This window comes from Lacerta agilis, chromosome 3 (assembly GCF_009819535.1).
Source record: "Lacerta agilis isolate rLacAgi1 chromosome 3, rLacAgi1.pri, whole genome shotgun sequence".
In the NCBI taxonomy this organism is placed as follows: domain Eukaryota; kingdom Metazoa; phylum Chordata; class Lepidosauria; order Squamata; family Lacertidae; genus Lacerta; species Lacerta agilis.
The window spans coordinates 105,508,622-105,523,041 of record NC_046314.1 but is presented as its reverse complement, the minus strand read 5'-3'; the positions used below and the strand labels follow the sequence as shown (position 1 = coordinate 105,523,041).

At 45.5% G+C, this 14,420-nt stretch overlaps 1 protein-coding gene across 1 annotated transcript in view; it reads left to right on the top strand.

The window, feature by feature from the left end:
• The window catches only part of NRXN1 (neurexin 1), a 933,637-nt gene that overhangs the window by 341,904 nt on the left and 577,313 nt on the right, over positions 1-14,420 (top strand).

Below are 14,420 nucleotides of genomic sequence, written 5' to 3'. Positions count from 1 at the left end.
ATCATCATCATTTTTACGATCTTAAGTTCAGTTTGCCACAATTCTGCATCACGAAAATTCATCAGCATTTTATTGCACATTTCTCCTAATAGGCTCATTTCCCCCAATATTTTTTGCCTAATGAACACATTTTTTGCAATCCGTTTTTCCTAATGCTGCGCGTTTTATGTAAGTTGTTTTCACAAAAAGTGCACTTACTTATTTACACATTTGCAAGTCGCACTCTCATTGAGAAATAAAACAAAAAGGGAGAATGTGGTATATAAAACCAAAATCAACAAAGATATCCACATAAAGGTCATTAAAGGCAATAATAATAATAATAATAATAATAATAATAATAATAATAATAGGGTTTAAAAGAAAGAAGTCCGACAGTAGAATGGCCCTCTCCGGGAGATGGTGGACTCTCCTTTCTTGGAGGTCTTTAAGAAGAGGTTGGATGGCCATCTGTCATGGATACTTTAGCTGAGATTCCTGCATTACAGGGGGCTGGACGAGATGATGCTCAGAGTCTCTTCCAATGCTACGGTTCTATTAAAATTCATGTTGTAGAGGCCTGTCCAAGGAAGAAGAGATCTGAATGAAGGGACTTGTGGCTTCCGCTGAACTCCTACAAGCAAAGAGTTCCACAGGGCAGGCTTATCACACCAAAGGCTTGGTGCCTAGTGATGGTGAACTGAACCTCAGTATTGCCCCGTCAGAAGATCTCAGTGATCGAGGTGGAGCATAAGCAAACAGACATGTGGTTTGCACTCAACCCTACTAGATGCAATGTTGCATACTATTTTGTTGCTGTTGTTTGGGGAACTGCATAACAGAACTCGGAAGAGCGTGGAGTTTGGAAGATAGCAGTATTTCAGTAGGGCACTGTTTCAGGAAGTACATGTTAGGTAGGCTTACATTAAAATGCAAACTGAACTGAACATCTCCCATTTTCTACAGGAGCCACACGTCCTCCTGCGCGGGGTTGGGGATGGCGTGGTGGCATTGCCTGTCAGCTTCCTCCTTTTCAGTCTCAATGAAATGAGTCTCAATGAAATGTTACCCATGTAGGACTCAGCAGGGAGAAGGACGGGGGGGGGGACACCTGAATGAGGGCTTATCCACACTTACCTTTCATCTGTGCTTTCCAAGCATGGTCCACACTTTAAAGCTCTGTGCCCAAGTGCTGAATCGGAGCAAATGGCATACTGCAGAAAACACAAATTGCTATATGCTCTGCTTCATATTTAAAGAGCAGGTTTTCACAGGGAAAGCTCCAGAGCAAATATAAATAAATACATGGTGCTCTGTCATAGAGCTTTGAAGCAAAGACCTGTGCTTGGAAAAAAATGGGACAAAAGGTGGATAAGCCCTTAGTTGACTCCACCTGCGTTTGACTCTGGCTTCAGTTACTGGCTTCAGCTATCCTTGGGTGGATCTTGTTGTTGTTCAGTCGTTCAGTCGTGTCCGACTCTTCGTGACCCCATGGACCAGAGCACGCCAGGCATGCCCATCCTTCACTGCCTCCCGCAGTTTGGCCAAACTCATGCTAGTCACTTTGAGAACACTGTCCAACCATCTCATCCTCTGTCGTCCCCTTCTCCTTGTGCCCTCCATCTTTCCCAACACCAGGGTCTTTTCCAGGGAGTCTTCTCTTCTCATGAGGTGGCCAAAGTACTGGAGCCTCAACTTCAGGATCTGCTCTTCCAGTGAGTACTCAGGGCAGATTTCTTTAAGGATGGATAAGTTTGATCTTTTTTGCAGTGCATGGGACTCTCAAGAGTCTCCTCCAGCACCATAATTCAAAAGCATCAATTCTTTGGCGATCAGCCTTCTTGATGGTCCAGCTCTCACTTCCATACATTACTACTGGGAAAACCATAGCTTTAACTATACGGACCTTTGTTGGCAAGGTGATGTCTCTGCATTTTAAGATACTGTCTAGGTTTGTCATTGCTTTCCTCCCAAGAAGCAGGTATTTTTTAATTTTGTGACTGCTGTCACCATCTGCAGTGATCATGGAGCCCAAGAAAGTAAAATCTCTCACTGCCTCCATTTGTTCCCCTTCTATTTGCCAGGAGGTGATGGGACCAGTGGCCATGATCCTAGGTTTTTTTTTTATGCTGAGCTTCAGACCATATTTTGCGCTCTCCTCTTTCACCCTCATTAAAAGGTTCTTTAATTCCTCCTCACTTTCTGCCATCAAGGTTTGTCATCAGCATATCTGAGATTGTTGATGTTTGTTCCGGCAATCTTAATTCCGGCTTGGGATTCATCCAGTCCAGCCTTTCGCATTATGAATTCTGCATATAAGTTAAATAAGCAGGGAGACTGGAGTGGCTTGCCGGTTCCTCCTCCAGGTGAATCACATTTAGTCTAAACTCTCCGCCATGACCTGTCCATCTTGGGTGGCACTGCATGGCATAGCTCATAGCTTCCCTGAGTTATTCAAGCCCCTTCGCCATGACAAGGCAGTGATCCATGAAGGAGTGGGTGGATCTACATATAGGTGGAAAATGCTATAAATAAGTCAGAAATTAAATCATTATAACAAAAGAAAAAAACGCTATGTAAAAACCGCATGTATTTTTTCTTTGCTCTCCAGCGCCATCTGGTGTTTCATGTTTATATCACATTTTTTGACTAATGTAGCTGAGCCCCTTGTATTCCACCCCACCTGAGCCACCACGGCTCTTGGGGATGATCCAGCTGTGTGTCACCTGCATGAGTCTAGAGGGGGTGGGACAAAATGGCCTTCAGCTCTGTGATTCTGTGTGCACTCGCAAATATTGTATGCAAAGGGCACCCTCCTCATCCCCAACCCCAAGGTAAAAAGAGGGACAAAACACCAACACTGGTTTTACCAGGAACAGCTGCCAGAAAATGAGGTTTGGGAAATAGCAATCGTTGGAGTGAATGAAATGTGTGTGGGGAGGTGGGGGGACCCGCTTTGTGTAGAAAGCAAGTTTTCATCTGAAATCCTGTGTGTTGGGAAGCGCAGTGTCAAATGTCCCTGAGCTAGAACCTTTTTTCATCTATTGAGTGAGAAGGGTTGGTAGCTTTACTTAGAGTAGGCTTATGCCCACTGAAATTAACGGACCTAACTTAGGGGTCTTTACGCACAGAGAGATATTACTGAAATTGGCAGTGTGTTCAGCTTTATATCATACGTCCTAACAGATGTGGTGAGCATAATCACACTTGTATACAGAACATGCAGTACGTACAGCTATATACTTTCATTGATCCTGGCCGACCCACCCTCTCAATCACCTTGCCCAAGAATGGTAGATTTGAGACTGGGCGATAGTTGGCCATATTGGCCGGGTCTAAAGATGTTTTTTTAAGAAGCAGTTTAATGACCGCCTCTTTCAGCGGGGCTGGGAAGGCTCCCTCACAGAGGGAAGCATTCACCACCCCGCGCAGCCCATCGCCCAGCCCCTCCCGGCTAGCTTTTATAAGCCAGGATGGGCAAGGATCAAGGAGACAGGTGGTTGGTTTCACTCGTCCAAGCAGCCTGTCCACATCCTCGGAGGTAACAGACTGAAATTGATCCCACGCAACTGGACTAGACAGGACTCTGGCACTCTCCCGCCCTGGCCCTGCTCCCACGGTGGAGTCTATCTCTTTCCGAATCTGAGCGATTTTATCTGCAAAAAACTTTGCAAACGCATTGCAGGAGATCTTGGGGTCCCTACCAGGCCCCGATGACGAAGGTGGCTCCGATAGATTCCGAACCACCTGAAAGAGTCTCCTGCTGCTATTTTCCGCAGATGCAATAGAGGCGGTGAAGAAAGTCTTCTTCGCCGTCGCTATCGCCACTTGGTAGGCTCGACGTTGAGCTCTAACCTGTGTTCGGTCGGATTCAGAATGGGTTTTCTGAATCACCGAGTAGCAGAGATCAGGTGATACACTGCAGATAGGAACAGGCTTGACTTTCAGTGGATTAGGTCATCAAGATCAGGGAACAGACCTAGCGCCTAAATAAATGATATTTTGGGATGCATTCCTTTACTACGTGTGTGGGGAACCTTTAGGCCCTCCAGATGTTGATGAGCCACAACTCCCATCATCCCTGGCCATTGGTCATTCTTGCTGGGTTTATTTATTAAATTTGTATACCACCCTATGCCCATAGGTTTCAGGGCAGTTTATAACGTAAGGTTGCGATATAAAAAGTACAAAACACGTAATTATTTTTTTTTTTAAAAAAAAACAATTAACAATATTAATGTATGCAAGCTTCGAGAACACTGTCCAACCATCTCGCCCTCTGTCGAAGAGTTGGGCACGACTAAACGACTAAACAACAACAACAACAACAATGTATGCAAAGTAATAAAAAAATACATTCCTCAACAAAAGCCCCCCAAACAATACCCCAACCCACAAATACAAATACAAATAAACATTTAAAAACAATTTAAAACACCAGAGGGATGACGCGTTGGAAGAAGAATGGAAGAAATTCAAATTATATTTAAAAAATCATTGTATGATTGATAATTAGATATACCTTGGAAGGACGGTTAGGCTGTAGATTTAGAGTAAGATTAAGTTAGATGAATATGAGTTAAGATAAATAGTTAAGATTAAAATAATTAGGTAATTTTTATGGTAAATAAGATATTGTAAGTTGTTTAGAAATTACTAAAGATGATAGACAAGGAACGCAGGAAGAGGAGACAGGAGGTGAAGGATAGTTATTAGGTATAAAAAATGAGATTTTTGGTTTTTGTTGTTGTAGGTTTGTTTTTGTTGTAGGTATGTTTTTATTGTAGGTTTGTTTTATTGTGCTGATTAGGTTTGATTATGTTGTAATTGTTTTCTTTTGTTTTATAAAATTCAATAAATATATTTTAAAAAATAAAATTAAAACAATTTAAAACAACCCTACCCTCCAAAAAAAATAAGACAACACCCACCCAAGTTAAAACTCCATCCCTGTTAAAAAGCACAATTTTAGCACAAGGGGGCTGGCCCAGGCTTTATAGAGCTGCCCCCAACAACTGGTGCATGCCTAGCTGGGGCAGCAGGTGTTTCTAATGCTGCCTGGTCCTGGTCCCTGCCCTACTTGCACACCTGCAGGCAGGTCCTGGTCTGGAAGTCCCCCAAGAGGCCACAGGTCCAGCAGGTTGTGGTGGGGAGTTGGAGGTCCCCCAGGCAGCAGCTGCAGGCAGGTCCTCTGCTGCAGTTGATGGGAGCTGCAGTTCAGCAACATACTGTCTGAAAGGTATTGATGTCATTCACTTTTGTGGAAAAGCAGAGAGTTAAATTTAGGGCAATGAGGTCAAAGCCTACCTACCACCTACCACCCATCCCTGACACTGGCAGGCTAAAGGACTGCAATATTTTGCAGAGTTTTGTTCCCCCCCTCCCTCCCATGCCCCTGTTTCAGTAAACAATCCCTTCCAGCAAAATTGACGGGCCCTTTGCTAGTGTAAATTAAATAAAGCGGTGATGAAACAACCAGAGGCTTATCTTTCAATACCGAAATGCTTGGTCCACACTCTCTCTCTCTCTCTCTCTCTCTCTCTCTCTCTCTCTCACACACACACACACACACACAGCATCCAGCATTGCCTCTGCGGAACTTTTGAGACTGGTCTTTGAAGGAACTCCAGGCAAAATGAATTGCAAAGCTGGTTAGAAAGCCTGTATGCTTTTCCCGATTGCGCCAGTGCCCAGAAGACAGCACAAAGAGCCTGCTCTTAGCAGACCACAGAGGCCTTAGCGATAGACAGAAAGAGGCAACTCTTTTTGCAGATCAAAGTCGCGGCCATGAATTGTGTCCAGGAGGTGATGCAAAGCCAGAGCATGCGTGTGAACACAGCTGTAATTTTATTGATTAGTACTGCATGTATATAGTCCATCTGAAAATTCTGTTGAAATAACAATAGGTTGAAAATATATGTAAAATGTAAAGAGAAAGAGGGAACAGCATAATTCAGATGTGGGGAACTTTCAGCCAGGGACGTCTTAGCCATTGAGGCTACTGGTGGAAGGCGCCACGGCCTGAGGAGGGAGCCTGTGCCCTCCAGCCCCGCTGGCAGTGCCGCTCTCACCCACCTCTTCTCGGGCTGTGGACGTGGGGAGGCCATCGGCGAGCCTCCCGTCGGCGCTGCAGCCAGGGCTCCCTGGACGACAGCGCCGCGCTGCCACTTCAGCCGAGCAGACGAAGGTGGAGGTGGAGCACAGCTGGCAGCATCCCCACCCGTCCCTCTGCACCCTCCGGCTGCCTGCCACGCCTGGCCCTGCCCGGCGGACCGCGCCGTGCCCTGCCTGGTGGAGCGTGAGGGGCACCGGAGGGATCGTCACACCAGGGCACCAGATTTACTTAAGACGGCCCTGCTTTCAGCCCTGCCGATGCTGCTGAACTACAACTCTCATCATCCATGGCCATTGGTCTGAAGGGAGTTGGAGTTCCTCCATATGAGGGATTTAACCATCAATCCATCTTCCCACGGAACTCAGAGAATTGTAGCTCTGTGCAAGGAATAGGGGTCTCGTAACAACTCACAGCTCCCTTAATAAATGGTAGCTCCCATAATTCTCTAAAGGGAAGCCATGGCTCTTTAGAGTGGCACCACAGAACTTTAAATGTATGGTGTGGATGTGGCCTGGGAATGGTTAGGTGGAAAGTAGCTTTCCTGTGTGTTTCCATCTTCGGGCTCTGTAGTTTAACTCAGGGATTTGGAGAAGGGCCACAGCACAGTGGTAGAACCTCTGCTTTGCACTCAAAAGATCCCAGCTTCATTTCCCTACATCTTCCAGGTACCACTGACAAAGACCCTCAGAGAACCACTGTCAGTCATTGCAGACAATACTAAGCTAGAAGAACCAGTGGCTTGATCATGGGCTTCTGTGTTCCTAACATGTCCTAATAGAAAACTCAGCCTCTGTTTAGATCTGCATACAGCACCCTCCAATCAGTGCCATTTATCCACCACTTTGTACAATGGGTGGCTGAAAACTTATGTCCTGAGAAATACCACAGTGAGCAGTTTTCTGGGAAATTGAAAAGGAAGCTTCCTGCCCATCACTGCTCAGAAAATTGCTGCTACTATTGCCACCAGCAACAGCCACATGCCGACTACACTTCACTGTGCAGCAGCCGGTATCCGGAGATATTTCCCAGCCCATGCTGTAGATGGAAGCTGATCAGCTGAAGATGTCTCTGCTATGGCCATGTCTCCTTTTTCCCCCTTACTCTTTCTATTTCCCTGATAATTTGGGAGAGCTCTTGAGAGCAGAAGAAAGGGGCTGGGGATTTGTAGCACTTGCTTGGGGTGCTACCAAAAGACCAGACTCCTTCAGGGCCAACAATTAGATGTTCATTTATCTTGGATCAGTGGTCACCTCCCACCAGTCTTACTGGGCAGTCCTCTGCAGAGTAGCTCAGAATAGCCAAGTTTTTGTCACCATCCCTGCTAGCAGGTGCAGATCTACAACCCGGGAAAATGCCTTGCTACAGATAAGCAGTTGAATGGGTTGAATGAGTCTATACAAGGGGTAATGAAAATTGTGTCTGCCAGATAGTAGTGGACTTCAGCTGCCATCATCCCAAACCATTGAATATATTGGCTGGAGTTGAAAGGTATAGTGGACGCTTGGGTTGCGAATGCGATCCATGCGGGAGGCGCGTTCGCAACACACAGCGTCCATAACCCGCAGTGCCGCATCTGTGCACGTGCAGGTTGTGATTCGGTGCTTCTGCACATGCACAAAGCGCCAAACCTGGAAGTAACCTGTTCCGGTACTTCCGGGTTCAGCGCAGTGTGCAACCCAAAAACACACAACCTGAAGCAGCCATAACCCAAAGTATGACTGTAGTTGGAATCCCACAAGATCTGGGGGGTCGGGGAGCACAGGTTCTCCATCCTTGGGTATAATAATAATAATAATAATAATAATAATAATAATAATAATAATAATAATTTTATTATTTATACCCCGCTCATCTGGCTGGGTTTCCCCAGCCACTCTGGGCAGCTCCCAATCGAATATTAAAAACACGATACAGCATTAAACATTAAAAAAAACTTCCCTGGAATATTCCCAGGAATAAACCTGAAATAGTATGTGAATCCACAACCTTCATAGGTGCCATTGATCAATTGATCAAGTTCTATTGTGTTACATTTTTGTTGTGCTGCTAGACCAGGCTAATGTCTATTGATTTATAGTTTATTGGGACCAGATGAACGGGTTCAGAGTCTTCAAAATCTTTCTCAAATGCCCCGCCATTGGCACGTTGCGAATAATAATTGATTCATTCAGTGCAAGTAATAATAATTGCTAGGTGCCTATTATTTATTACTGTGATTCGCAGCGTCAAAATCAATGACTTAAAAGAGTGCCACAACTAGCAATTTGCTGCAGAAGAAAGATGACTTAATTGTATCTTATAACTCGTGGAGGAAGCAGGAAGGTGTCTTGAATGCAGTGAAGTTGTGTCGCATTCAGGGCTTCCATTTCAGAGGCAGCACATATAGGCAAACTTGGGTATAGCCAAAATTTACCTGGCTTCTAGCTGGCAGAGGGGGGGGGGAGTAGGCCCTGTGGGGAGGCCCTCCCCATGTCTCCACACTGTGAAAGCATTGAGTATGTTGCATTCCCTCCTCTCAGGGGTGTTGTGGTGAAGAGAGAGTGCTGAGTAGCAACCTGGCTCCCCCTGCTGTGATGATCGATGTCTGGCGGAGAAATGGCAGTGGGTGATCGGCTTCACTGTCAGCAGCAGCCTCCCGGGCAACTGTTGAAACAGAAAAAAAGAGGAGAGAGGAAAGCAGAGCTGAAATGGAGAGGAGGAGGTGGGAGGCAGGCAGACACAGAGAGAGACAGGCAGAAGAAAATGGGTGGAAAGGATCTGGAGCGCTGCATTGAACACAAATAGTTGAACTCACACAAGTTAAATTTGCATGTGATGCAACTACACTGTGTGGTGTAGTGGTTAAGAGTGGTGGACTCGTAATCTGGTGAACCGGGTTCGCTTCCCCGCTCCTCCACATGCAGCTGCTGGGTGACTTTGGGCTAGTCACACTTCTCTGAAGTCTCTCAGCCCCACTCACCTCACAGAGTGTTCGTTGTGAGGGAGGAAGGGAAAGGAGATTGTTAGCTGCTTTGAGACTCCTTCGGGTAGTGATAAAGTGGGATAACAAATCCAAATCCAAATTCTCAGTCAGGGCTTGAGAATTTGCAGTGAAGCTATCAGACCGGCTCCACCTTTTGTGTTGAAAAGTGTGTTTTGTTTTGTTTTTTTTAATGCTCAACCAATCTCATCACATTTTAAAATCCCATACATTGCAATTATATACACATGTACTTAGGAACAAGTCCCATGGAGCTGAACTTCCTCTTAACCGTGTAGAGGATTGCCGCCTTACCGTGCTGAGACCTTTCCCCACCAGTTACGCTGTTGCTGTCCCTTCTTCATATTACACCCTCCTTCTGAAATTGCTCAGGGCTGCTTTACAATGTCACTCTCTTGCCGTGCGTGCTTTGCAGGCTTATCCTCCTTCAACAGCATCACCCATGCGTGGAATGTCATGCGTGACCGTGCTATACACACAGAAAATGCACGTATCTGGCAGGGATCGCAGGGACTTGGGCCAAATACCTAATGGCCATAGGCTTAGACCTAGCTTAGAAATCTGCCTGGCATGTGCTTTGGCACAGGAAGGAACAGGGTTGTGTAGCCTCAAGTTCTGCACAGTAGTGGGTGGTGGGGTGGTGGTGCTTCCCTGACCTCCCCACAGATGTGTCACTGCTACTTACTTGGAGGGAGAGTGGGAGAGGCAAGGTTGCAGGGAGGTCAGCACCGTGCAGATGTTGGCATCACTTATACTGGCCTCCATACCACCTTACCCTCCCCCACTCTTCCTCCTGGTACGCAGCAGCGACTCACCTGCCAAGAACTCAGAGAAGCATTGCTGCCACACCCTTCCATCTGTTGCTGCCCCTGTGATTGACAACATAAAGCCTCTACGCTGGTTAGTTCCTGCCTGCCATTGCTTAGCCAGCAGAGCAGACATGGGTGGTGCTGTGGTTTAAACCACTGAACCCCTTGGGCTTGCCGATCAGAAGGTTGGCGGTTCGAATCTCCGTGATGGGATGAGCTCCCATTGCTCTGCCCCAGCTCCTGCCAACCTAGCAGTTCGAAAGCATGACAGTGCAAGTAGATAAATAGGAACCGCTGCGACAGGAAGGTAAACGGCATTTCCATGCGCTCCGGTTTCCGTCATGGTGTTCGGTTGCACCAGAAGCGGTTTAGTCATGCTGGCCACATGACCCAGAAAGCTGTCTGTGGACAAATGCCGGCTCCCTCAGCCTGAAAGTGAGATGAGTGCCGCAACCCCATGGTAGCCTTTGACTGGACTTCACCATCCAGGGGACATTTACCTTATTAACTGTCCACTGCACATTTGTCTCCGGCTTTAGTAGCAACATCTAGTAATTCATTTCTAATGACAGTTGGCAGGGATCCAGGTCCTGATTTGGGTACAGCAATCCACAGACCTGACCTGGTCCTGATAATGACCTGTACCTGTGCTGCATCTCTGCCATAAGAAAGCAGAGGGTGGGTTGCATGTGCAGGGTATGTGTATATACTGAGCTATATTGTTGCTTAATATTTGGGAGGCTGTGGTCTAAACTACAGAGCCTTGGGCTTGCCGACCAGAAGGTTGGCAGTTCGAATCCCCACGACAGGGTGAGCTCCCGTTGCTCTGTCCCTGCTCCTGCCCACCTAGCAGTTCGAAAGCATGTCAAAGTGCAAGTAGATAAATAGGTACCACTCTGGCGGGAAGGTAAACGGCGTTTCGGTGCACTGCTCTGGTTCGCCAGAAACGGCTTAGTCATGCTGGCCACATGACCCAGAAGCTGTCTGCGGACAAACGCCGGCTCCCTTGGCCTATAGAGTGATATGAGTGCTGCAACCCCAGAGTCATCCACGACTGGACCTAACGGTCAGGGGTCCCTTTACCTTTTATACCTTAAAAAGCAGCGTATGCATGTTTGAAAACACGGAGTCCAATGATCATTGTGTGCAGGAATTTGAGAGTTGCACCATGGTCTCTACAATGGGAGATACTGCAAACTGATCCTGAAACTAAGGTGCAAAGTTCATATCTTGAAGCACACAGTCTCTTCCATGGTAGAGCATTCAACCGTGGGAAAAGCCTAATAATCATCATCAAAAGCTTTTCTTTTCGGCAAAAGCATTTCCCGACATTACTTGAAATGGCTCCGGAGGTAGCTTCTGCATCAAAGAATCCTTTGATTGAGCTGATTGCCCTTAAATGCTAGTTTTCAAATCTTGTCCTTTGTTAAGCTGGCTGCCCTGTTGTTTTAAATCTCGCGACTCCTTTTCTTTCCTGGTTCGAACCTTTCCTGTGTTGTGCTGATAATATCACACTTAATTATGAGAAGCATGAAACTCCAATTGCACAGTGTAAATATGGGTGCTCCTGTCACTTCTGTGAGAGATGCTTAACTCTCTTTCCTTGCAATATCACTCACCACCACCCCCTTCTTGTTGTATTGATGTTAACTCTCTATTTCCTTTCTCCTGATATGACAGTTTACTGAATCGGGAGCAGGGTCACACAGTCACCACTTGAGAGAACTTTAATTGGTTTTGAGAAAACTTGTTTGGCTTTCTTGGATATGCCTCAGATGTTTTGCCTGGAAAAGTGTACAGTGGTACCATTGGCTACTTACTTAATTCGTTCCGGAGGTCCGTTCTTAACCTGAAACTGTTCTTAACCTGAAGCACCACTTTAGCTAATGGGACCTCCCACTGCTGCTGCGCTGCCAGAGCACAATTTCTGTTCTTATCCTGAAGCAAAGTTCTTAACCTGAAGCGTTATTTCTGGGTTAGTGGAGTTTGTAACCTGAAGCGTATGTAACCCGAGGTACCACTGTATAAGAAAGTAAAAACCTAGAGGGGTAACTAACAAAGCTAGGAAAATATATTCGCCAACATTAAAAAAATATGAATGCTGTGCATAGCTATAAGAACCCACATAGAGCTCATGGATAGACACAGTTTCATTCACATTCAGTTCGTGGGTACAATTTCACTGTAACGATTCAAAGCAGAGTTAATATCTGTTCATGAATGAATTCTTGCCTGAGGAGAAACTTGCAAAATTGCTTCAAATCTGGCTTTATATGAAATTCCCTTAGGAGGGACTCTAATCTGGAGTGACCCAATTTTGGTAATTTTGATGGCCGTGGATCTTAGGCCTGATTCTTTTAAAAGAGCTGCTGCAAGAAGCCTATTTAAAATCTTTTAATCTAAATGCATGCAAGTTCCACAGAGATATATAGCTGTCACCTGTACAGATTATTTGTTTTTCATCACACCGCTGCAAGTCTTGTTGGGTGAAAATTAAAGAATTAATGTGATAACTGTCTGCACGCACACACACAAACACACTCGCACCCAAATTGCCACGTGGAAACAGCGACTAGGAGTTGGGTTTGCCTGCAACCACCATGTCATCATAAAGCCTGGGTTCATTTGACTCCAGTGAGTTTATTGTAACATAGTCCTTACACACTCACAAAATCAAATCCTGATAAAGGCAGAGAAGCATCTCTTAGAAGCCTTCCATACTTTGAACATCCAGGTTGGATGCTTTAGTGATGTTTCAGCAAAATGATGGGTGGTTTCAACTTAATTTTACTCAGTATGAAGCCATTGAAATTACTGAACGCGACTAAATTAAATCTACTAATTTCCGTAGGCCTACCACCCATAATCTTAAAATAAAATAATATCTGATTTCATCTTCAATCTTCTAATCCGTGTTTTGTTGCACGTGCCTATCACCTCCTACAAATTCACATAAGTAAAAGCAGGTGTGTTTAAACTGGTTGTTACAGTGGGCCAAAATAGTTTTAAATCCCAGTATTTTAGGCTCAGGAAAAGTGTTGACTGTGCTGACCCTTTTCAGCATACCATCCTCCTCCTCCTCCTCCTCACACTCACATAATTAATTTGAAAATCTGTTTGGGTGATTTCTTCCCCCATCTAAATTGTTTATGTAAGTGATCAGCTTGGCTGCACCCACACAATTTGATTGCATGTCAAGTTTTGCCATCAAGTCTCATTAGTAACATTTAATTTATTAATTAGCAAAATTTGATGTAGGCAAATCTGTGGCTTCGAATGCTACATTATATTTAATATTGGGTTCAGCTCTATTCCTTTCCAAGTTTCATTGCATTTCCGTTGCTGGTCCTGGCAACCAACCTTATTTCCAATATTTCCTTCCTTCTGAATCACTTAGATGTTTTGAAATGGATAAGCAAACATGTGTCATGGGCCCTGTGCATACTTCTTGGCAGGACCGATCAGAAGGTGAGGAGGGTTGAGCTGAGACTACTGAGACTTGCCAAGGAGGAGCCAAGTGGTTCTTTGGCCAACATTCCTGACCCGCTGGAGCCCGATTTCCCAGTGGAGGAGGAAGAACAGACAAATCCAGCCCCAGACAAGAGTGAGGGTGCTCCAGCAACTGGGGCGATGCATGAACCTGAGTTATTCAGGGAGTTGGCCAGAAAGACTGAAACAGATGTGCTGGCCTGACTTACTCACAGGAGTGACCACTTGCTTGCCCAGTTCCTTCACTTCGGATGATAACGGCACAAATAACTGTGCCAGCCCTATGCTTCAAAAAGAGAGCAAAGGAGTTGTGTCAGTTTTTGAGACGGCACCTTCACTCGAGCCTACTAATATACCATAGAGCCCTTGTTCTGAATTATTGAGCTGTGTAACCTTTAACCTGCTCTCTGTTAAAACTGTGGCGTGACTTTTCGAATAAAATATTTGCAAGCATAATTGGGCTGAGAGTCTGAGCAACGATGTCAGGACAAAATGCTCATTTTAGGAGCAAACCAAATGCATGTTGCGCTCTCCGTACCCCATCTGGTTTGTGCAGCATTATATTTGGGAGTTGTGTCCCCCCCCCAAAAAAATATTATCTCCCAATCCTATTTGATGGCTTTCCCATGAGCACAGAGTTGTATTAATTGAGTGAATTTAAAAGATGTACGTACAAAGGAACCAAACTGGATCTGTTCCATGTATCTTCCTTGTCTTCCGTATGCAATTATTAGGTAAAGGGTCAGCTCCAAGTTTGTAGGCTTGCCTTTTCCCCTCAAAAAGGCGGCAGGTGTGACAGTGGTAGTTCCTCACATTGCCACCCAGCTCTTAACTGACTGGAGCATCTAGCCACATTGGAGGCAGGGTCAAGAGGCATTGTGGAGGCATCATAATGACAGCAGCTCTCATCATTTCAGTAGCTTAAAAAGAATGCATTGTCTGCCACAGATACTGCCATGTTCTTTGCAAGGGAGGAGAATGGGGAGAAAACCAAAACAAACCGGTCCCATCTTCAGTGAACACCCTTGACTACCACATCAGCTCTGGT